A 24,548-nucleotide genomic window follows, 5' to 3' on the forward strand; every position below is an offset into this window, starting at 1 on the left:
ATGAGCTTCTGGAAATTCCTATCTTCACCTCCAATTTCACAAAAGCACCTGAGTTAGAGATACATGCTATGGTGTCCAACTTTGTGTGGGTTCTGGGGACTCGAACTCAGGTCCTCATGCTTGCATGGTAGCACTTTACCCACTGAACATGCCCCTGTGCTTTATTCTGATCACTATTTCATCTCTGTAATACCAACAAAAGCCACCTTGTTGTAGGTTTTGTGTCCCACCCTCCCCATGGTGGATAGCATATAAACACCCCGCAGGGCTCCCGTCTTCTCTGACCTGTGTGTGCAGCTTCCAAACTCACGGCCCTTCTTTCTTCTCTTCCAGTTGAAGAGGGGGAGGCCTCGGACTTCTCGCTGGCCTGGGATTCCTCTGTGGCAGCAGCAGGTAAGTGCCAAGGCTTGTGGAGCATTGCTGGGGGTTTTGGGGTCTGGCTCAGGGCATCAGAAAGCCACTCAGCTGGTTATGGAAATGGTATTCTTCCTTCATGTTGCATTCCTGTGTCTAGTCCAGACTTCCCCATGCAACACGATTATATATCTATTCCATATGGCCAGTAAAACTCATTCCATATGGAGACAAGTACACCCTCCTCCTCCCAAGGGCCATGGTTCCATCCACTGGGTAAGTTAGATGGATGGTGAGTCCTCCCAATGCCAGGCTTGGCATCTTCAACTCTGACTGCCACTAAGTTCTTGCCAAACACATTGAATAGAAGCTACTTTAATAGAGTGAAACTCCAACAGAACCCAGCATTCCTCTACTTCTGCCCCTGGGATGGGCTGTCAGACCTGGCTCTGTCTTCAGGGGGAGATTATGGGAGAGCAAGCTTGGGCTTGTGATGTGTGTAGCACTGTGGGGTGTTGGGTGACATGGCCATCAGGGGCCTTGGGTTTTCTACCTCAGGACTTTCTCCTCTTGCAGCTATAAGAAGTGGCTGATGAGTGAGACTTTTTGAACTGGTATCCCTCTCTCTGTGGCCCTTAGGGCTGGAGATTGAACCTGGCTTTGGCAGCCTGGAGCTCTGGAATGGCGTTTCTGCTTTCAGCCAGAGCCTCCCATTGTGCTGTGTCTTAGTTCTCTGTCTGGCAGGTGACAGCCTTCCTTTCCTTGTCCCTCTCAGCTACCTCGTGCCAGGTGTATATGTCCCTGGATTCTGACCAGTCACCTTCAGATTCATGGGGCGCCCGAGGCCTGTTCAGTCTTGCCAGATGGGTCCTATCAGATAATTGTTACATCCCGTCCTCTCTTTTTGTTGTACAAACTGAGGCAAGAGGGTGTAATGCTGGACACATGTTTCAGTTCTGTACACATTTGACATCAATGATTGCACATCTAATTTGTGACTTTGTAGATGTACATGGCTTATGACACAGCCCACTTAACTGAAGAAACTGAGTTTACAAAGACATTTTGAGTAACAGCATATAACACTCAATGAAAACCTTTAAATTTATTGTTATTATTGTATGTACGCATGGTGTGTGTGTGGGCATGTAGTGCAGGGGCCGTATTATATGTATGGCGGTCAGAGGACAGTTTTGTGGAGTTGGTTCTTTCCTTTAGAGCAGTGGTTCTCAACCTTCCCAATGCTTCAACCCTCTAGTGCAATTCCTCATGATGTGGTGACCCTTAGTCATAACACTATTTTTGTTGCTACGTCATAACTGTCATTTTGCTACTGTTATGAATCATAATGTAAATATCTGTGTTTTCTGAGGGTCTTTGGTGACCCCTGTGAAAGGGTGCTTGACCCCCAAAGTGTTGCAACCCACAGAGTGAGAACCGCCACTTTATGCCTTCGTGTAGGCTCTGGAAGTCAAAAGCAGTTCTGAGGCTTGTGTGGAAGGCATGTTTTCCTGCTGAGCCATCTCATTGGTGCTCCAGCAAAAAAAAAAATCTTGAAGATGGTTTCTAAATAACTGAACACTGAAGGATGTAACAGACTGAATAGGAGAGTTGGGGATTGGCCCTTGATCCTCGGTCCCCCGTTTCTGGCCTGGTGTCTTCCCAGAAGCTGTGAGTGTTGTTTGGAGCTCACAGACTCTTGGATGACCTGGATGTAGGATCTGTTATGTCTGTGAATGGTCTGTGACCCTGGCCCTTGGTGACAGAGTCTCCCTCCATGGGGGAGACTTGTGAGAAGCCTGAGCAATGGAGATGCTCCAGTTCTAGGGAAGCAGAGGCAAGACCATGGGTCAGTGCTGGACAGGTGGGATGGGCTGTCCTGCCTGTCTTTGTGCTGCAGAGGCGTATCCCCCATGGCTGCTGAAATACAGTAAGACTGACCCAGGCATGGCTGAGCGTATAAGGTTGATTATAAAATCCCAGCACTTCATAAGCAGAAGCAAGTGGATCTCTGTTTAAGGCCAACATTGGCTACATGGTGAGTTCCAGGACAGCCAGGGGTGTGTAGAGAGACTCCATCCATCCATCCATCCATCCATCCATCCATCCATCCATCCATCCATCCATGCATGTGTCTACCTATGTTCAGTTCCCATGTGTGGGTAGGTGAACTAAGGCTGCACCAGCTCCTAAGGGGGACCTGCTGTAGCCAAGCCTCTGATGGAGGAAGGCTGTCTTCACTCCCATGATGGAAACAGTGGTGGGGTATGTGGGAAGTGGTAAGATGTTGGTTGTGATGTAGAGAATCTGTCAGGTGGTGAGGCATCCCCTGGTATGTAGGAGGCATGGCTGACATCCACTGTGCTCTGGGCCACCTACATTTCTGTGACTCCGCAGTGTGTTGCCCAGTCTCCGACCTCCCTGTGCTCCCAGGAGTGGTGTGAGTTGTCAGATTTTCCAGTTTCCATTCAAGAGCCGAGCATGCACCTTGCACCCTTTGATTCACTTCTGACCCCAAGGAGCCCATGACAACCATGCTCTGTGGTTCTAGAGAACTTTAGGCCACCTGTTCAATGATGTGGACAAGCAAGAGCTGGTGTGGACTGCTTTGCTGTCTTCTGGTGCGCTGGGATGATTTTGAAGAGAGCATACGGTATTTCTCCTTCCCAGTTCTGTCGGACTTGAGGCATGGAAGAACTTGAAGGCACTGAGTGAGGCTTGTGAGGTGGCGCTAACCCTGGGACAGGGTGGAGGCAATATGGCAGGCAGCCCCTGTGTGTGAGTGATGACACATGTGTTAGTCATGTAACTTAGTGTGTCAGTTACAGGGAACACTTTACCCTTTGGGTCATTGTGATAGCTCTGTGGGGCAACACTCCGTCCAGTGACAGTACTGTCATTTTTCTGTCGGATGGTTACGGGGCATTTGAGGAGGACAGGGCCAGGCTCAGATGAAGCCACATTGTCTAGTAATTTTCATCAAACTGAGGAGATGCCACTTGGCTATACCAGCAAATGGAGAAGGGGATCATTGAGGATTATGGGGAATGGATCTATCTAGCTACCCTTGACAAGCTAATGAGACTTGCCGTTCTTGTTTGCCAGATGGGGTAAGGGTGGGGTCCTGGTGATTCCCTTAAAGCTGCTGAGTAGTGCCGTGTCCAGAGTGCTATGGAGCAGAGACTTGAACACTGGCATTCCTACAGCCAGAGTAGGCAACCTACCCTGTGTCTGTCTAGCAGGGAGGCTGAGAACCAAATGCACTTGAACGTGGCACTCTGGCCTCCTCTGCCCCCTACTAAATGGGCCCTGTAGCTCTCCCAGGTCCTTGATCTGAGACTCAATAACAAAGGAAAACCTGGCCTTGCCTGGCGGGAAGGGATGAAAAGAGATATAGTGTTCTCCCAACCTGATGAGGGGCTACCTTCTGCCTTCGGACTGGCAAGCACAGGGCTGCTAAGAGGCAGAGCCCTGAGAAGGTTCTCTGTTCAGAGTTGAGGTCGGGGCTCAGCAGTGTAGGGTTTTAAAGGAATCATTTCTTATGTGATTGTGATTCTTGGGAGCTGGAGAGGGGGGGGGGAAGAATGTATGTGTGTGCACACACTTGTGCATGTGACCTGCAGTTGATATCTGGTGTTTTTATCAACTGTTCTTCACCTTATATATTGAAGCAGAGCCTCTCCCTGGAGTTCAGTTTTGATTAGTCTGAGCATACAGCTTGCTCTGAAGATTTTGTCTCCCCCTTGTGAGTGCCGGGATTACAGGACTGTTGCCAAGCCCATCTGGCTTTTACCTGGGTTGTGGGGAATCCAAATTTGGATCCTAATGCTTGTGGGGGCTCTTTACTAGATGAGCCGTCTCTCCGGGCTGAGACTGTGAGTTTTCGTATCCATAAGACTCAGGAGATGTGGTGGTAGTGGGATGTGTGTGGGGTGTGTTGTATAGGCATGTGATGCATGCTTGTGCAGTGTGTGTATGGTATGTGTATGTGGCAAGGGTTTGTGTCTAAGTGTGTAGGATATGGGCATGTGTGTGCCTGTGATGTGTTTGTGATACATATAGAATATGTGTGTACTTGTGCGGGCCGTGTTGATGTAGTGTGTATTTACCGAATGTGATATGTGGGGGCTTTGTGTGAGACCTGCGCCTAGTGTGTACATGAGGGTGTGAGTCTGTGCTTGTGGTGTGTGTGTGTATGTAGACTGTGTATAGACTGTTTATAGTGTGTGTGAGACTTTGTTAATGTAGAGGCTGTGTGTAGGGGCTATATGTGTCAGTATATGGTGTGTGTGTGTGTGTGTGTGTATGTGTGTATCTGCGTCTGTGGTTGTGGTAGTAGCTGTGATGTGGGGGCTGTGTAGTGTCTATGTGAGCTATGTGTATACTGTATGTGGATATAGATTTTGTGGGCTATGTGTGTATTGTGTATGTGGGCTATGTATATCTGATATGTATGGATTATGTATTATATACACACATATGGTGTATGAATATATGATATGTGTTTGAGCTGTGTCTTATATGGAGCTATGAATATATGGTGTGTGCGGGCTGTATGTGTGTGTGTGGGCTGTATGTGTGTGCGGGCTGTGTCTGTGTGTGTGTGTGCGTGTGTTTTATTTTAAGAGAAGTTTTAATCTGAAGAAGTTCTGAACCTGTTTTGAACCTCAGTTGCCTCTGAGTACCCATGACGATGTGGATTCTTTTCCCTAACCCAAGACATTCTGTATGTGATTGCAGGGGGCAGAGTGTGGCCTCAGCTGCACTTGCTTGCCTGCTTGAGGTGTGAACTCCTTAGGAAGGTAGAGGATCTTTGCTAATGGGAGAGGCTTCTGGGAACCACAGCCAGAAAGCCCCCCCCACCCCCCCGCAATCCTTGAGGCCACAACCAGCTGCCTTTTTACCTTACAGAATCTTAGGGGACACAGCCCAAGGCTCCACTTCTCCCTAGATTTCTAGATGACTACCCCAGAGACCCTCTACTTGTCCAGACTCCTAGGTGACACACCCAGATCTCCTCCTCTTCCCCCAGGACTCCTGGGGGCTCAAGAACTGAACTAATGGGTGACATGATACAGGCCCTGCTGAAGGCAGCTGTCACCCAGCTGCTGACTGCTGCAGAGTACCGGGCCTGGAGTTATCCACTCATCCGAGATCTGCAGAGAGAACACAAGAGAGTTCAGTTTCAGATAAAACTGGTAGGTTTTTTAAAAAAATAGCAAGTCAGTTTTAAAAGCAACTTTGAGATCAATTCAGTCACTACAAGAGGCCTTTTGTGGTTCTCTTCACATTCAGAGATGTGTGGGACCGTTGTCATAGTTGGGTAAAATTCACCCCCTAAAGAAGCCTCTATAACTATTTTTGTTATGCCTCTATAACTACTTTTCCTTCTCTTCCAACTCCCATGTTCTGGGCAGTGTCTCAGCTGCCTTCCATTCCTGTAGACTTGCCTGCTCTGGACATTGCTTGTAGCTGCTGATTCCCGGAGAGTGTTTACTGACTGGATCCACAGCCCAGATTGTATTGCCCTCATCCCTTGGGACAGAACTGAATCCCCAGTCTAGATAGAGATCCTTTTGTTTATTGTCCCTCTGCTGATGGGCTCTTGTGGGGTGCTCACGTCTTTGGCTGCTGTGCACAGTGCTGCCGTGAATTATCTTGTACGAGTTCCTGTTTGAACACCTGTGTTCAGCTCCAGGGGTGGAGTGACCAGGTCCTACAGTAGCATAGAATTGAACTTCGTGAGGTGAGGTGCCTGGACTGTTCTGCACTGCAGCTGTACCCTTTCACATTCTGGGCAGTGGAGTGAGAGGTCTTCGCCCCTCCATGGCCTTTACAGCTCACCTATTAGAGGAGAAGGAAGGTATTTCATTTTGAATAACTTGTATTTTGAAAATCATTGTTCTGGTTGAGGAAACTCCTTGTATCAGCTGCTCTGGGGCCTGGTAAGAAGGGTGTGTGTGTGTGTGTGTGTGTGTGTGTGTGTGTGTTGGCAATAGCTTTACCAAGGGGAATTTCACTGGCTTGCCTTCAAGGTTCCAGCCTTGAACCTGTCTTCCTGCCTGTATCCTCCCTTCCTCCTGTCTTCCTGTCCATCCAATATGGGTATGATCCCATTTCCTCCTCTTTCTTTCAGGGTCCCTCTTTCTTCTGACACTTTGCAAAGTTCTGGTAAGGACGTATGTGGTTCTGTGTGAGACTGAGAAGGCAGTCAAGCCCATGCCTCTTCATCCCCAGATGTCACTGATCTGACAGAGACAGGTGTTCACTTTCCTGTCCCTTGTCTAGCCTTGGTGTCATGGATGATGCTCTCTCCTAGCTGGGTTTAGGGACCATGTGGCTTTCTTCCAACATGGCTACTGTGGACGGAGGCATGAGGATGTAGAAGGAAGAGAGAGTCCTGAGGGCTGACTGTATGGGTTGGAGTTGGGTTCGACATGGCAGACCTGTTGGTTAATGTTCCTTACCTGCCGGGGCAGACTAGTAGATTTATTTCTGACTTAGTGACACACTCTGTGGTTTGTAACAGTCACTGTAATCAGTCGTCATACTGGAGCAGACTATCGATGCTGCTCTGTGGTTAGAGTGAGAGACCTTCTTGCCAGGTGATTGGTCATTGCTGCTAGAATCCATCACTGCTATAAGTAGATGCCTCTTGAAGTCAGATCTCATCAGCTTTGTATACATGGATTTAAAAAAAACACACACACACAAAAAAAAGAAAGAGGCACAGAGACACTTCCGATTGCTTCCAGGTCACACAGTCAAAACCAGCAGAGCAGGGATTTGAATTCAGGCAACTCGTGCATGAATGTCACAGCTCACCCACAGATGTCAGACCTGCCACTGAGACTGCTCTTTTCTTGCAGAAAGGCCAGTGGCAGGTTGGCACTGGTGTGGGGTCAGGGAAGAGTCAAGGGAAGAGTCCAACTGGAACTCTCTAACCTTTGCTGCTGCCTGGAAAATGCCTACCTGAAGACCTTTACTCCTGCCAAAGTTGAGACACTGCAACCAGGCTTTCTATCACCACTAAGTGTGGGGTGTGGTGGTGGTGGTGGTGGTGGTGGTGCTAGGTCACAGGTGGTGGCAGGTACCTGTTTGGCAGCCAGGGTAGCACTGGGAGCTGAGTATCTATTCTGGGCTTTTGAGGGAAGAACACCTAAAACTTGTTTTCCTTTATTGGTTCTGGTTAGGGCTAGGCTGTGGTCAGCCCCCACTTCCTGCAGCTTGGGCTAGTCCACAGAAACATCCAGAAGAGTGGACCTCCTGGTGTGGGGAGTGGAAGCCACCACCCTGGTCCTGTTTGGTCAGAATGTGTACTGACTATTTGTTATTCCAGGGGCTTCCCAGAGACTCTGCTGCAGGCCCCCAACCCCACCCCAGCATTTCCATTCTTGCTGCTAACTTTCCAGACCTTTGCAAACTCCTTTATATCCTGGACCTTTGACCTAGACGAAGGCAGGGTGCACGTGATAGTGGACCAACTCCATTGTCGTCCCCAGTAAACAGAACCTCAAGGACTCCCAGAAGCTTGGCTCTGTGGTTGAGGCAGGGTGTAGGTGCTGGGCTTCAGTTGCCAGGCGTGGGGAGGTTCCAGTGCTTTCAGGTGTGTGCTTAGCTGATGAACCCCTCCCTCCCTCCAGCTTCTCAAAGGCTAAGATGACCGCACTACACCACCACACTCAGGTTCACTTGTCCTTTCAGTTCTCATTCAAAGGGAGTCAAGGCTGACTCCCCCATTTTCCCTGCTTTCCCATATGGTCCCTCTTCTTGAGCGTCTTACTCTGAGTTCCTTCCTGTCCCTCTGGCACTAGCTGGGAGTCCCCTTGCACCATTTCTTACAGTGGGACAAGTCTGTGTTTCAGTCACCAAACACAGTGGTGACTCCAGGCTGTACTAGAGGGTGTTGTCCACCTTTTGTGTGCTATCCCCCTCCCCTTGTCTTCTTGATGAGGACCAGGGGACGTTTTCAAGGAACAGGAAAGTCTCAGTAAAGAGATGTAGAATTTCCTAGCATTTTAAAGACTTATGAAATGCGTTTTTATACAGGGCCAGCTGGGGAGTTTCTCATTAGCTCAGCTGGGGAGTCTGTGGGGAGTTGAGCTAAGTGGAGCCAGGCAGGCTGGGTAGGAAGACATGGTGGCCCTGAGCTCACCAGGGGAGCATGGCGGGCATGCGTCAGCTGGTTGGCTGGAAGGCCCCCTGGCTGAGCTGGCCCGAGCTGGGCCTTTGTTAGACCTGCTTCTCGACAGCACGGGGGACCTCAGAAGCCTTCAGGTGATGACTGGAGCTGAGAGGGGGCCACTCTGTTACCATGGTGAGCAGTCCACGAGGTAGGGCATCTGCCATGTGTGCACACAGGCACAGACACGTGTGTGTTTGCCTGCCTCGTGTGTGTGTGTGTGTGTGTGTGTGTGTGTGTGTGTGCGTCCAGTTTTCTGCTGCCCTGGCTCAGAGCCCTGACAGATCCCGGTGTCTCTGTGCCACTTTCTAGGCCTGGCCAGACATGGGGCAGCTCTCCTCCATCAGAGGATGTGGTACTTCTTAGCTTCTTGGCTCCCTTTTCCTCAGGCTCCCATCAGTCTTGGCTCCTGTTGGGCCACACTTGGCAGTACTTCCTCTCTGATTCGTCTGTGTGCACCTTAGTGTGCTGAGCTTAGGCATCTGTGTGCATGCATATGCTGGTAGCCAGGCATGCTGGAGCTTGAGCACAGGGAGGGAACCTGAGAGCTGTTTCTTTTCTGCACTTCCTCCTCTCTGGTGTCTCATCTCCATGGCGTGGGCTTGATTTGCTCAGTTCCACTCTCTCCAGCTAGATGTGGCCATTCTCTGGCTGTTTGGTATTTGGTCTCGGGCTAGTGCTCAGCCAGTGCTCTCCTGCTGGCCCCAGGACTCAGGTCTGTCTGTCTTGGCAAGGCCAGCATGCAGTACCCCACTTGATGATGTCAGAGGACGACATCAGAGGGTGTGTGTTGGGGGGCAGGGTTACGATTCGGCTTTGCTCAAGCTCAGGTGACTAACAGGAAGGCATCACCTTATGCCATTCCGCCTTCCCAAAGGCCTGCGAACCCTGCAGGGGGACAGAAGTCTGTAGTTATTTGGTGGCGACTTTCAGCCTGGTCATTAAACAGGACCAGCCCTCCAGGGCTGTGTGGGGGATGGGTAGTGTTGGTGTATTTATAGGTCCCCAGCCTGTGCATCCTGGATCGGTTTATGCCATCACTGTCTGAACATGAACATGTGAGAAACATGGTGTCCTTGTCAGAATGCTGGCTGCAGCTTGTCAGGTCCAGACATGCATGAGATGCTTTAGCTGTGACACTGGCATGGAGATGCCACCGGTCTACCCTGGTTCCTATTCTCCAGCCTCTTCTCCTACTGGGACCTCCTTCCGTGTCACTCTTGTTTATCTTTTGAAGGAGCCTGAGCCACACCTAGGTCGGTAAGCTTCCCAGGATGACCCTGCCTGCTATGGTTTCTTGGCTTTCTTCAGTGGCCTTGGAGCCAGCCTCCTGCTTCCTGCCCTTACCATCTCTGCTGGTAAGAGCTCACCACTGTCCTCTGGTCACTCCCAGGGTACTATTCCCATACTCTGACCCCCAGACCTCAGCCTAGGCACAGCAACAGGTAGGAAGCTAACAAGTGCTTGCTGAGGTCCAGAACAGCACTGCTTCCTGTTTAGCACTTTGGGGCCCAGTTTTTGTCCTCTTTGATAAGAACAATGTCTGAGTTTGGAATCTAGCTACTCATTAGCTGTATGACTTTTGAGTTACTCTATCTCTCTGAGGCCCTTTCATTTCTTCATCTAAAGTGGGAACGGCAGGCAGTGAAGGCTTAGGAGGAGGGACTCCGTGGGCAGTGCTCGGTCCCCAGGGGCTCCTGTCCTCTGTGCCTTTCCTCTTGCTGTGGGCCATACAAGGAGAAGCATGTGTTGGACCTTAGCTCTGAGCTTGGGGCTGGGGTAGCAGGAGGCTCAGATTCCCCCTCCCCTCCAATCACCACAGCAGGGACCCCCTATTAGAGCAGCACTGCCACACTGAGTCGCACCCTTGTTCCCAGGCAGGCCTCAGAACTACCGTTGCTCATGTCAACCCTGCTTGGGATTATGGCTTTTTCTTAGGAGGAGCATGGGGTGCCTTGGTATGAGGCCAGAGTCTTGTTCTTAAGACAGAACCCTGAGGCAATGGTGTAGTTAGATTGTTTTAGTGGGTGAGTCTGGACACACGGACTGTGGAGGCAGAGCCAATGTCTGACAGGAAATGGCCAAGGTCAACCCATCCTGGCTGGTCCTGGCTTCCTAGGCGAACACTGTGGGCCAGCCTTTGGGTCTTTGTGGCTATGGTCAGAGATCCATCACTTGTAGGCTGCAGGCAGCTTGTTGGGCTCTGGCTGCTGCCCCCTTTACTGGATGAGAGTGTACACGACATGCATGTACACACTGAAACTGGCTATCCAGTTCTGTCTTCCTCAGAGAGAGGTCATTCTGTTAACACTGAATATTCTTTTTTATTGCTTTTTTAAAAAAGCGTTTAAAAAAAAGAATTCCATACAATATCACTGTATCTACCTAACTTATATCCCCACCCCCACCCCCATCCTGCTTTTTGATGGCTTTAATTATTGGCTGCACTTGGCGGTAGTTAGCACTCAAACAGATACTGTATCTGGTAAACTTGATACATTTTCTAGTTGCTGTTCTCAGGGAGCAGTGCCTTGCATGCTAGCCAGGCTTGCAGAGGCTGGGACAATGGTTGTAATGCCCATTGCTGACTCATTAGTAACTGCCATCCAGGGAGCAAGCACTGAGTGCCAGGCAGGGGCTGGGCACCTACAGCTCGTTCTCTGACCCTACAGATGGCCGCGGTGGCCCAGAGTGGTAGAAAGCCATGTGCTGCCTCACAGCTGGTGGGCTTCTGCCTGAACTGAGTCCAGGGCCCACCTTCTGGAGCTGCTACCTCACAGTCCTGGGGCTCAGTGTTCTTCCTTTGGTGTTAGGTGTACTAGGATGGGCCGACAGTCTTGATGAAGTCACCGTAGTGGCAGTTTGCAGGTGAGAGGCTGCCAGGGACGAATGTGTGAATCAGAGACTACTGTTTTGCATAAGCCTGGTGTGAACACACGACACACGCTTTTCTGCATGTGATGCACAGGGATACATATTTTCACATGTACACACTCTTCAGTGTGCACATTCACACTCATACGCCTTCACAAGGGCCCCTCTCTATAGTGGGGCATGCACATGCACTCACACACACACACACACACACGCACGCTTAACTATGTATGCATGCCCACAAAAGTAACTGCAAATGTGTGCATACACCTGTACACGTGTACGACAACTGGGTTCTCCCCTGACCAAAGTACTGTGTTTGCATGTGGCAGCTGATGGCCACTTTTTGGATTGCCCCATGGCCCCTTTGCAGGCTCAGGTTGGCATCAGTGTGTTTGGGTCTCTGTTTTCTTTCTTCAGTTTCTTCACTGTTGCCTCCAGGGCCTCCCAGACACTCCCCCATGCTTCTGGACCCAGTACTGGCCTGATCAAGGCAGAATCCAGACTCCCATACACATCTGCCCGTCTGACTGCCTGGTCCATCTTGGCCCATGCACACACACCTTCAACTTTGACATGGCTGAGTTCTCACCCTGCACCTGCCACTTTAAGAGCCCAGGGACCTGGAAGTCTTGTCAGAAGGGCTGGGGCTGGGGCTGGGGCTGAGGCTGGGGCTGGCAGGCTGGACAGCTGCAGAGGGGAGGCTTTGTCAGCTCCCTGGCTTCTTGGACTCTGGGTAGTGCTGGGGAAAATGAAACAAAGGCTGACAATGGCCTCCTTCCCTCCCTGGGCAGCCTAAGGCTGGCTGGCCCTGGGTAGCCTCTGGGGGCCCCTGTTATTTCCTGTGCTGGCTGCAGGGCTCCTGGCCAGCCTGAAATAGGCAGGAAGCAGGGGCTGGGCATCTTCCCCACCCCCTAGGCTGGCTCTTGTAGGCCAAAGCCATCACCACAGTGAGTGGGAGGTCAACACCAGCTTCTTGTCCAATTCTCTTGGCTTTTATGGCCTCAGCCTACTCTGCCCAAGGTTGTTGTTTTGCTTTGTTTTTTGCTTTTTGTTTTTTTGTTTTTGGGGGGTGGTGGTGGTGATGGTGGTGGTGGTGTGTGTGTCTGTCAGCTCCTGTCTCCTTGCTGACTCCCCTGTAAAAGACCCCATATGCTTCCATCCTCTGTGTGAGTGCATGCTGTCAGTGAGAGCCTGCGTCGTCGTCTCTCCACCTGGCCTAGCTTTTGCTGCTGACAGAATGCTGGCTATGCACGGTGGAGGCCAGGCCAGGCCAGGAGAACTTCCATAGTTGTTAGTTTACATAGGGTGAAAGAGTTTAGATTTTTGACATTGGGGTCTAGGCTGTGGTTATGGTTAATGCTGGGATGAAGGCTCCTGAGCCCTGAAGATACAAAGGCACAGGACTCCAAGTCCATGGACCATTGTCCCCATCACCAACTTTACACCAGTGTGCTGAGCACATGTCTGGGCTGCGTGAGGGGTCAGAGCACAGTGACTCTGCCCTCCAGGATTCTGTTCCCAGAGACCAATAGAGAGGGAACTGGTGCAGGCACAGTACCACCTGGGAGCTGCTCGTGGAGAATGGGCCTGACTCAGTCACACACTCTTCCGAGAGACAGTTCCTGACCTTTAAATGGAATCACAGAGACCTGTGGCTTTACTGTGAGGAAAGAATTCTTGACAGGAGACTGTATAAGGCTCAGCTCAGGGCTTGGCTGTCTGTGGTGATTTGTGACAGGGGTACCCTGTGCCTCACTGGATAGCCTAAGTCATTGAGGAAAAGACTAATTTTGTTGGAAACTTACAATAAGGGTTGGGTCAGTATACAGTTGATGAGCTTCCTGGCAGCCTAGGCCAAAAGGGAAATAGAGTGAAGGAAGGGTGGCTGCCACCGCCACTGCAGCCACCAGCTACCCCAGTGGCCATCCGCACAGTCACAATTTGGCTCGAGCTACAGAAGCATTTTTCCTTGATTTTTTTTTTTCTTTCTAATGGCCACCCTGGGAAGACACTCATGGACTAGTGCATCCTGTTACCCAAGGTTCCATGCAACCCATGTGTGGAGCTGGCAGACAGACTGCCCCGGAGGCGAGGCAGATGCCTGGATATCTCTCCATAGTGGGTCATAATGCACTTCAGCAACTTCTTCGGAGCCGGCCTGGTGAAGCCGTCCCTGGCTGAGGCTCTGTGAGCCTTGAGGGGAGCCCCTCGCTCTTTTGACATGAGATGACAATAGCTCTTTGCTCTGTATCCAACTCCTGAAGTTTTGGGAGTGAGTGGAGCTGTTGGCATTGGTAAGCCCCACCCATCCTTTGGGAGGCACCTCACTCATCTGCTCACCTAAAGCCTTGTTGACCGTGCTGGCTGCAGACAGGCTGAGGACTTGTCTCCTGCCACACCTGCCTGTCCTGCTACCTCCTACCAGGTTGTTGTCATTACTACCATGTGTGGCTAGACTACAGCTTCCAGGAGGGACACAGTTTGGGGAATGGAGGTGCAAAAGAGATAGAGAACTCATACTCATGTCCCCTCTATACCTATAACTGATGCCTACCCAACTGTCTACTGAGAGAGGGATCTGGGCCTGGGCCCTCGAGGCCCTGCTGACTACTTCTTCTGGCTAGCTGGTGCCCTGTAGATTTTCCATTGTGAGCCTTCCTGGGGGAATCCTGGGGCATTTCCTATTTAGGTAGAAGGAAGAAAACTCCCAAGTGTGGAGGAAAGGAAAGAGGCATGGCCAACCTAGGGAACTTGTCATCAGATTGCCTTCTTTAGAGGGGCCTGTACCCCTCAGGGATCACCATGGTGACCCCAGCAGATGCTTTGATGGCCATGCCCCCATGGCTCTGCCCTTACCTCCCAGCTTGCATGCGTCCTACAAGCATTTCCAGAATAAACCGCAGAGGCCGGGGCCGGCCTGGGAGAGAATGGAACTCAGCCATACACCTCCAAGGTCCGTGTGCTTGCTACCTTTCCTCCTGCAGCAGAGCCACAGAACCCCCATAGAAGCACTCTGACCATAGGACGGCAGTAGTGCTTTCTCCAGCAGTGTGAGCCTCAGAGATACCAGGGGTCTGGGTAGCTGCTGCACAGCAAGTTGCAGATGACTGCATGAATGCACAAGCAGTACCTGTTTACTTTCCTGGGGGTGACATCGGTGTATGTCCAGGTCGTTCTTGCACAGTTAACTTCTCTCAGTATGGGCAGTGTGAGCAACTTAGGACAGCTGTGGGATGCGTCTGCCAGTGCTGGGGCTCTGCTGCCCTTCAGGCACGGGTCTGTGTGGCACCTGGGTTTTACGTTGTGCATGAGCCTTCCCTCATCCTGTCCTAAGGAGTCTGTGGATGACCACATGCTGGCTTCTCTTTCTCCCTGGTCTGTAGGCTTCATATCCTCTCCCTCTGAGGCCAGTTTCCTCTTCCTCCTCCCCAGCGGGAGTTTTGCCTTTGTTCATGCATGGACAAATTTCTCAGGACATGTATCAGCAGGAAGTTCTGCTTTATGTCTAACTACCTCTTCAGCTGATGCTGTATGAGCTTCATGTTATTGATACAGGTTATCTCCTTGTTGGGCTATGAGTCTGGATCACCACCGGCATGGTCCCCACAGGCTTATTTACTTTGGCAGTCACCCATGTTATTGAACACCTACTGCATGTTGTCCCTGTTCCAGGTGGTGAACAGGACAGACAGCTCTTCTATAGAGAGTGGAGATTGGACTGGGAATATGATTGTGTGAAAGGACATATGACATGTGTCACTGAAGTGCTCAGTAGATGGTCACATGTGGTAGGTAAGTGGATTGGTCAGAGGCTTCTGCCCGGTGAAGGGGTAATAGGGCCAGGTAGAAGGCAGGTGAATCTGCAGGGCGAAGGGTCTTCACTGGTGCTGGAGCAGAGTCCAAGGGGCCAGGCTGTAGAAGAGAGACAGGGCATGTGGGTACAAAGCTGAGCTCTTCTGGACATGATTAGGTTCTTGGAGGGCAGTGATCAGACCATAGCACTGTGGCTTTGTCGAAACACCCCTCTAGCTGGTGATGAGCAAGAGGCAGGGTGATGCCACCCCCTTTCTGGGTGAGGCTCAGGGAGTTGCAGTCAAGCCCAGACAGAAGTGGTCAGCTCAGCTTCTCTGGAGGAGGCTCTCACAGAATGTCATAATGAAGAATATGAGCCAAGGGTGAGGGATAGGCTTTCTAAGGCTGGTAGCTGCATAGCTGGTTCTAGAGGAGGCTTATTGAGCTGTGGGGTGCTTCGAGACCACTGATCAGGACTTAGGTTGAATTGCTATTACTGTGAGGTTCCCAGTAAATACTGAGGGACTCTGGGGGATGGGAGACTATGAGCTGTTGCGTCTGTGGGGGTCAGGTTACATGCATGCCGTGGTTGCCTGGCATTGGGTGGGTCAAACCACCTGGGCTGGCAGTGAGGATTGAGTGTGATATTGGACATAACCTCTGGAGGTGGGCAGGGGTGGCCATGTACCCAAACTAGGTTGTAAGTCATAGGGGAGGCTCTGGGCTTTTGGGGGCCTGAGGCTGCTGTGCCAGCTCTATCTTGGCATGTTAGGTGCAGTTACAGAATTCATCATAGACTGAAGTGTGCTGGAGTGGGCAAAGCTGGGCTAGGAAGGACATCATTTCTTTGAAGCAAAGCCTTTCAGAGCCAAGAGAACTAGGGCCAATGGGGACAGCTGGGGCTCCGGGTTAATGAAGTGAACTCCTGTCTGCAGTGGCCATCCGGGTTTGCATTGAGCTGGCTAGAGAGCTGGCTTCCACCAGTCCTGTGTGTGGCTCCCGCCTGGAGCAGAGCAGGTGTCTGGGAACGGAGTTCTGTTGGTGGCGTCCAGCTGTGGCGAGCCCGGGTGCAGGACTCACTGCCTGCGGAAGTGGGCCAGCCACACCTCTGAACAGGATTAGAGGGATGGGTAACGGATTAAAGATCAAAATGTTAATTAAGAACTGGCCTTCTCTAATAAGATGCCTTCAAGGGCACAGGCCCTAGGAGAAGGGGATTCTCATTTTTCTCATTTTGGCAACATGGTTTCCGTTGTGATGAAATTGGTTCACAGAAGGGGTGGGGGTGCCTGAGCTTCACTTTAAAGACATTGCCATCCAAGTTAATTAGCAGGAGAAAATGAAGGGCTGGTTGTCAGGTGGGCAGTAGGTGGTGGCGTGGCAGGAAGACTTCAGAAAATGTGCCTGTGTCTCAGTCATTCTAGAGGTGTGTTCGTGGTTCATGCCTTGGGCAGGGGCTGGGGCGTGGGGCTGGTGAGGTCTGACTCTAGGATCAAAGGTTGGGACTTTGCTGTGTGATTTTTGGCTATTCATGTTCCTTTCTGATCACCCCTCAAGTTTTTTCCTCATCATTTGTAAATTAGAAAGAAACTTCTTCTGGGCTGGTTAGACCAAATGAATTTTTAGAGCTGAGTATCTGAAGATTCCATCCATCCCACTTGAGTGAGTTGGATTTTGGCTTGTGGGGTAAGGATGCCAGGACCTTGACCCACATTAAATTTTTCTGTCTGAGGTCTCAGCTATGGCTCCTGGGTTGCTTCAGTGTCTCTGGAGGACACCACAGTTGAACCCTGGCTGAACCTGGATCTTGCCTTCTTCTGAGGGTCTTACTCTGATTACTTGGCTTCTCCAAGCCTCGGTTTCTTCACCTGTAGCCTGAGGTCCTCAGGTTGTAGATCTGTACTGAAGGGCAGAGGACACAGATTATAAAGAGCCAGTCTCTAAGTGCATGCTGGTGGCAGGTGGGGCTGGCTGGAGGCTGAGGTCTGTTATTTTCTCCTCAGCTCAGCCTGGGGCTTGGAGCAACTTGAATTTCCTTGACCTCCCAGGATGCAAACCTTGTTTTTACCAGGAGCCACAGGAGAAGGAGTTCTTCCGAACTAGGACTTACTCTCAACGTGTATGATGTCAGTGTTCTGGGCTTGGTGGTCCAGGCCTGGCATTGCAGAACCGAGGAGGCTGATGTAAGAGGGTTGAACATTTGAGGTCACTGGGACTACAGACAGAATTCAAACCAACCAGGCAACCCAGCAACATCCTTCCAAAAAACCAAACCCAAAGCAAACAACATCCAAAACAAAAACATAGACAAAAACAAATATGTCACAAAGATGTCCAAAGGCAGTGCCTGTCATGGCCTGTGCTACGGGCTCCATGCTGGCCTGGAGCATGTGTGTTTTCTCACCACTGCTGAGCCTGTTTTTTCTGGAGCCATACCGGCTAGGCAAGAGAGAAGAGTGGCCAGGGCAGTTGTGGCACATACTTTTAATCCCAGCATTTGGGAGGCAGGTGGATCTTTGTAGTTCAAGGCATTCCTTTTCTATAGAGCTAGGTCTTGGTGGTTCAGCCGGTGACATGCTTGCTTGTCTGAGCTGCAGGATTCAGTTTGAGCTCCCAGCACCCATGTAAAAAGATGGGTGTGCTGGTGTGTGCGTGTAATCCCCGAGCTGAGGAGCCAGAGACATCTGCATCCCTGGGGCTTGCTGCCAGCGGATCTAATCTGTGAGCCCTAGGTGCTGGTGAGACACTGATGAAATAAGCCAAGGTGGAGAGAGATGGTTGTCAACCTGGCGTTCGCATACATGTGCATGTTTCTGTACACAAATACACGCGTGCACCTGCATGCCGCTGTCCTCCAAAAACAAAAACATAAAAAGAAAATAGCAGGTTCTTACCTGTACTTTCGTTTTGGTTGGAAGTGTGATGTCTTTCTCTGCTTGCTGTACTCTGGACATACTGGGACCCTGAACCCCCGTTTCTCAATCATTTATAGTATAGAGTAACCCTTGCCCTATTTAAAGATGTCTGCCTCGAATTGTATTTTGTTTGGGATAATATGATTTCTGTTTTCATTTTCTTGCGTTCTTTAGCTAGGCTTCTCATCATCTCCCCCGCCCCTCCATTTATAGTTTTTTTTTTTTTTTTTAAGAGAAATTGTAACACTGTGTCTTTGGAGGCATTTTGCCCCTTCCATCCCCAGAGTTTCTAAAATCCATCCCTCTGACACCAGCCTCCCTCTCTGCTCCTAGCATGGAAGCTGTCCCTATCCTTTCAAGGTACCAATAGGTGTGTGGGGTCATGTGCGCCTGGTTATTTCCCTTCTTACCTATCCTCAAGCCTCTTCCACGGTACAGGCTGTGTTAGGGTTTCCTTCCCTTCAGTGCCGATTGGTCCTGTGTCATGGGCTGTGTCCAGTCTGTGCACATGATCACAGTGCACCTGTAGCCTGGAGAGGGGAAACAGAGGGAGGCGCGTGCATATGCATTCGTGTGGAGATCACAGTGTCTTGCAGCTTCATAGGGCCTGGCATATCTATTGTGACCTGGACAGATCTTTGTTTGCAGGACTCTTTGAATTGTGACTTTAGCCTACCTCCTGCTGTCCAGATGCTGGGTCTCAGCCCTGGCTGAGTGGATTTGAACACAGATTTGATCAGTCATTCCCATGTTAAAGCCTTACCTGAAGGGTGTTCATATGTGTGTGTGTGTTTGTGTGTGTGCACACATGGGAAGATGATTATCCTTTGGATTAGTCAGTCAGGAAGAGACAAGGGAGGTGGGATGCTGGGTGCCCATGTCTCCTTGTGCTGCTACAGGTGGCTCTCCTTGCTCCCGCTTTCCTTCATTGGAAACACTTTCAGGCTGCTCTAAATACAGTGAGTGTTTCTGGAGTCAAGCATCTGAATTTGAAAGGAGCACAGTGGTAGAACCTGGGAGGCTCAGTTCGGGACACTCGCCCAAGGGTAACTGCTTAAAATAGCCTTTGCTTATAATCCCAGCATCCGGGAGGGAAAGGCAAGAAGATTGCCAGTTCACGGCCAGTCTGAGTTAAATATCTAGATCTCGTACTCAACAAGACAGACCAGCCATTGCCCTAGGAAGGATGCTCCTGACATAGCACTTTGTGGGCCACAGATGTTGGTGAACCTGCTGTGGTCCTATAGCACTTCTGGTTAGAGCATTTCACTTTGGGCTGGTGAGCTGACACCGGGCTTTCTTGCTGTCACTATTCAATCAGTTCCTATACCTTGTCTTGCAGTACCATCAAGTAAAAGCTTTCCTTTTATAATTAAACTTCTGTAGCAAAGTGAAGCAGATGTAGAAACTCCACTGAACAGTTTAGTACTGTTTTAGAAGATGGATGCTCCTGAAACTTCTCAGATCTAGAAATAAAACTTTGTCAGCCGCCTCCAGATCCTAGGACAGCTGTAGCCCCCTCTCCTCCCAGAAGTTACCACGCCCTGGCATCCGTGGGTGTGGTTCATGGAGTATCTTCTTTAAGAAGTATGAGGGAAGGACATTTTGGCAAAGGGTGATGGATTAGTTATTTTTTTCACCTTTGTGATCATATGCCTTACAAAGAGCACTTGAGGAAGGGTTTACTTTGTCCCCTGTTTGAGGAGATTATGGCATTATGGCAGTGAAGCCATGTTGGTCAGGGACATGAGGAAGCTAGTCACACTGCATGCGTAGTCAGAAAGCAAAGAGATGAGAATTATGGCTTCTTCTGTTTTCATTCTGGCTGGGACCCTGCTCGTGGAACATGCTACTCACGTGTAGCGTGGCTCACTCCTCTTCAGTTAGATCTCTTTGGCAGTGCTCTACAGACACACTCAAAGCTGGGTCTCCTGGGATTCCAAATTCAGTCCAATTGACCGTGAAGATAAACCTTAGAGATGGTTCTTACAGACACTGTTAAGGATACTCTTTGGCTCCAGATACTCCTGGTGGCAAGGCCCCTCACAGGTCATTTCCTGCCACTGGTAGGAGATGGTAGATCAGCATAGGATCACCACATACATAGCCTACTCATTTGGCAAGTGGCTAAAGAAACATTTTATAGATGAGCTTTTATAGATGTCCAGAGAAGAGCTACCACAGCCCTGAACAGGTGACTGCAGCCCCAGTGGAGCAACTGAGTGGAAGGAAGGAGCTGGCACTGGCTCTGAGGGAGTGATCATCCTGTGTGGAAGAGAGCCTTGTTCCGTCTTTGACTAGCTGCCCTCTTTTGTGTGATAGAGGAATTCTGTTTCTTTATGCTTACCACCATGTCTGCTATGGTCCTTGGTAAGGCACTTCTATGGTAGACACACTTGGGTTGACTGTTGGGCTGTCCACACTGGGCACAAACATCATCTTCCAGCTTTCTTGGTGGAACAGGATGGCAGGGGGTTAGGAGTAGGGGCAGCTCTTCGCCTTGCTGGGTTGATGCTCTCTACCCAAGGTGGGCACTTGAAAGAGATGTGTTGATGTTTTGTAGTTATGGACAGGTGGGTTGCACAGGAGAGGGCTGAAGTTAACCTTAAACTGTTGGGTAATGAACGACACAGTGTGGAACTCTGGCCTGAGCCGATGGTCTCCCTGTCATGTCCTGCATATCCTTTCCGTGGGTGCTTGACAAAGCTATCACTTTGGCAGCAGCAAGGGCCTGGTCTCCTCATTCGCTTGCCCTTGGAGAAAGTGATAGTGATCCTATGAATTCATGAACTTATGTGGGAAATTTGTATAGCAGGAGGTTGAATAAACCAAATAATGAAGTTGAGCCCAGCCTAACGTTGAAACACAACAAGAATGTAGGTGGAAACCCTTGGCTGGGTTTATTAATAAGCACACATTGAAAGACTGATTTTTGTCTTTGGCATGGAACAGGTAGAGGTGTTGGATTCGGTCCCAATATTACACAGTCTAATGGGGACCAACCTGGCCATCATGCATCAAATGAAGCAATTTATCAACAAGGCCAGACACCTACATACAAATACTTGTCCTAGTTGTTGGGTCACCACCGTTATAATCCTCACGTGCCTGCTCTGGAGCCCATAGGCAAGCTGTGGTTAGAAGGCCCTCTCTGGCAGTAGTAGGTCTTTTAAAAGCTCTCTTGCTTTATAGGACAGCACTCAGGGTATGCAAGCCCATCCCCATACCGGCTTCTTACACTCTTACATCCCTTCTTATGAACTTGGTAGTAGTTTCATATGGATACATCCTTATACCCCAGCTCCCTTGCCCAGCGTGCCCTGAGAGGTGGTGACTGTACCACTCACACCCTCCCCCGCCAGCTTTGTAAAGCTTTTGTGCTGGAGATTGCCCTTGTCCATGGTAGCAATAGACTTGGTCATGTGGTCTCTGGCCCTTCTGACTTGAAGATTCACTGGGTCCAAGCTTCAGGGATAGACAGAGGCTTTTTGAGCCTCCTCGCCTGAGCCACTTGCAGGGGAAGTGGGTTTATTCTCTTTGGCAGGAGGTGTCCTGCGAGGTTTAAGCTTAAGGTTTAAGGTTTAAGGTTGCCCTGCTGCCTTGCCTCTAATGTTTTTTTGTTTGTTTGTTTGTTTGTTTTTGTTTTTTTGTCACAGTCAAGCACTTCCAGAAACCACAAAGCATCTCGATATTCATTTGTAAATTTAATGAAATGACACTCTCCTTCAGAAGCAAACTGTCCTTGAGTTTGTAAGGTGCCCAGCTAAGATCTTCGGGAATACAGCATCTCTTGACCCAATCTACCTCTAAGCTTTGAACTCAGCCCACCTCTAGGATTTGAACAAGGGCCGTTTAGCTTCCTGTTTCTGTGTATCTAGGAAATAGTCAGCCCCTCTGGTCATTGGTACTTTGCTGCCTCTGTGGGCTCCAACTGCTCTTGCTGCAGCTGCGTGTTTGTAACTTCTCACCCTGTCTCTCCTCCTGTCTCCAGTTTGGCTTCCTCTCACTATCTCTGCCTCAGCTCACAACCCATTCACTCACCCCACTAGGTTGACCCTGGAGACAGGGATGGCCCCCATACGACTAAGACTGATCAAGTGCCTGAACAGCCCTCCCCCCACCCACCTCATCCCCCAAGCACCCGGGTAACGCGTCAGTGCCAAGACATCAAGAACTGTAATCACTCCTACGTTGTTTCCTTACTGTCAGCATCTGGGCAATGTGGCTTGGGAATGAAGAGTTGCAGAGGAAAGCTCAGCTCTGAGAATGGCTAATTATTATTATTTTTAACCAACTACTATTTATGAAGGGTACATAGAGGGAGGGGAGCATGAGAATGTGCCCTCAAAATGAGGGTTAATGAGGAGTCTCCCTAATAGCGAGCACTTCATCAGCTGCAGAACGGCATGTAAATAAATCTAATTTCCCTCCAACTCAGCTCATCACAAGCTTAATTACATGATGCCTACATGTGTGTTTTTTTCATTAGCAAAGGAGGGTCATTATTAGCCATGTCTAGCAAGAATGATGACAGAGAATGTGTCTCCACCCTCCAAAGGTGTCCTCCCGGAGCGGGGAGTGACTTCGTGACTTTGTGTGTCAAGTGAAGATTTTCCAATTAAGGTGGCCTGGAGGAAGCTGGAAGCCGGCAGGCAAAACAGAGAAAGATTGGAGAGGGACAGGGCTGGGGGACAGGGTGGTCCCCAGGAGCGCAGAATTCCTGTGAGGGAGGGTTTCTAAGGGCTGGACTGGCTTTTCCTGATAGCATCTGCCTGGCGTCTTGGGGGCAAGACCCCTCCTGTTGTTGCCTCTTGAATTTTGACTCAATAGAATGAACAATAAAGCTTACATGTGGGGATAGGGCTAGACCACTTCCAGCCACCTCTTTTAGATGGTATTTCACACCTCTCTTCTCCTACTTCGGGGGAGGGGAACATATTGTCACCCCAGAACACTGGAGGGCTGAGGTACAAATTGCTTTAGGATCAAGTAGTTGAAATCCTAGTTAGAAATTAGTTAACAAAAAGATACCCGACCCCTGCAGGCTGAGTACCAACATTTGCAGGAGGTACCCAGGCCCCACCTCTCATCCCCTCCAGGTTGGGAAGAAAGCTTGCAGTTTGCTTGGAATTCCAGGCACAATGTCTTAACTTTTTTCCTTAACTTTGATCCTGCTCCCCGTAAGTTTGCATTTTCTCATTAAGCCACATAAGAGGCTGTGCCTTGTGCATTTTGTAGTGAAACAGAGGTGCTGCCCACAACCTGTGCACATGTGTCCTGGCTGCTTATGCTCACTGTCCTGTGTGTCTGGCAGCTGCAGCAGGTCCCAGCTGTTCCCCAGCTCTGAGCACCAGGCAGAGGGTAGATGCATCAGCTTTGAAAGTGGGAGAGAACCTGTCTTAGGGTCCCTAGCACATGTTCTACCAGGTCTTGCTTGGATGCTTCTGGGGATGGGGAGCTCATTGCCTTCCAAAGCAGTGGAAGCTCTGATGTTGGTGCTTTTTGAGCATATGCTGAGTTCCAGAAGGCACTCAACTACTGAGGATCTCCTTTGGGCCAGGAACTGTGCCTCCTTCCTTCCCTCCCTCACTTCTCTCTTCTCTCCTCCTCCTCTATCCTTTCTATTGTAGGCCAGGCTGACCTCCAACTTGGGATCCTCTCTCTGGCATCCTGAGTTCTGGGATGGAATGCATGAACCATCATGTTCAGCTGGCCTTAGGGATTAACCAAGAGGTTTCCTGCCTTCATGGAGCTTACAGTGCTGTGTGTGTGTGTGTGTGTGTGTGTGTGTGTGTGTGTGTGTGTGCGTGCATGTGTGTCAGGAGACAGTAAGTGATAAAAGCACCAAAGTGGGCAGTGCTATTGGAAGTAGACAGCTCTTGAGAGCCGTCATCTGTCTCTGTAAACCTCATAGAGCTGACTTAGCTTTGGCAGCGTCTGAATTTGCTTTAGGCCCTTTGCAAGAGCTGTGCCTTCCACCTGGAATACCTTTCTCCCACCTTTTCATACCTGGCAATTTTGTGCCATTTTAGTACTGCCTCAAATGTCCCCTTCCCAGAGAGGCCCTTGTTGGGCCACTAGAACTCCAGTTGCTTCCTCACGTCCCATCACCGTCTTGCCTCTTGCTCAGTACCTATGCCCATCGCCATCTGGGGCGTCCTGACTGCTGTGCTCCTTGATGCTGTTGACTTCAGTGTCCTCTGGCTAGGACAATGCCTGATACTCAAAGGGTCCACAAGGCACATGCAGGCTCTCTGTTACAACCTATGGAACCCCTCCTTCACTTCCCTTGTCAGGGAAGAAAGAGTGGTTAGGAGAGATGCTACGACACACAGAACACCATGTTTAGTTGTCTGAGGTGAGTCTGTGTTCCAGTCTTTATGATGGTGAGCCCATCAATCCCCTCCCTCCCTCCCTCCCTCCCTCCC

At 50.1% G+C, this 24,548-nt stretch overlaps 1 protein-coding gene across 1 annotated transcript in view; it reads left to right on the forward strand.

Moving 5' to 3' along the window:
* The first annotated feature begins 329 nt into the window (after nucleotides 1–329).
* The window catches only part of Znf423 (zinc finger protein 423), a 241,208-nt gene continuing 216,989 nt past the window's right edge, over nucleotides 330–24,548 (forward strand). The window contains exon 1 of the mRNA XM_028755498.1: nucleotides 330–393. The gene's annotated coding sequence lies outside the window, so the exon portion shown is untranslated. The remainder of the gene's footprint in view (nucleotides 394–24,548) is intronic.

Source organism: Grammomys surdaster, unplaced genomic scaffold, assembly GCF_004785775.1.
Source record: "Grammomys surdaster isolate TR1022 unplaced genomic scaffold, NIH_TR_1.0 126063, whole genome shotgun sequence".
Classification (NCBI taxonomy): domain Eukaryota; kingdom Metazoa; phylum Chordata; class Mammalia; order Rodentia; family Muridae; genus Grammomys; species Grammomys surdaster.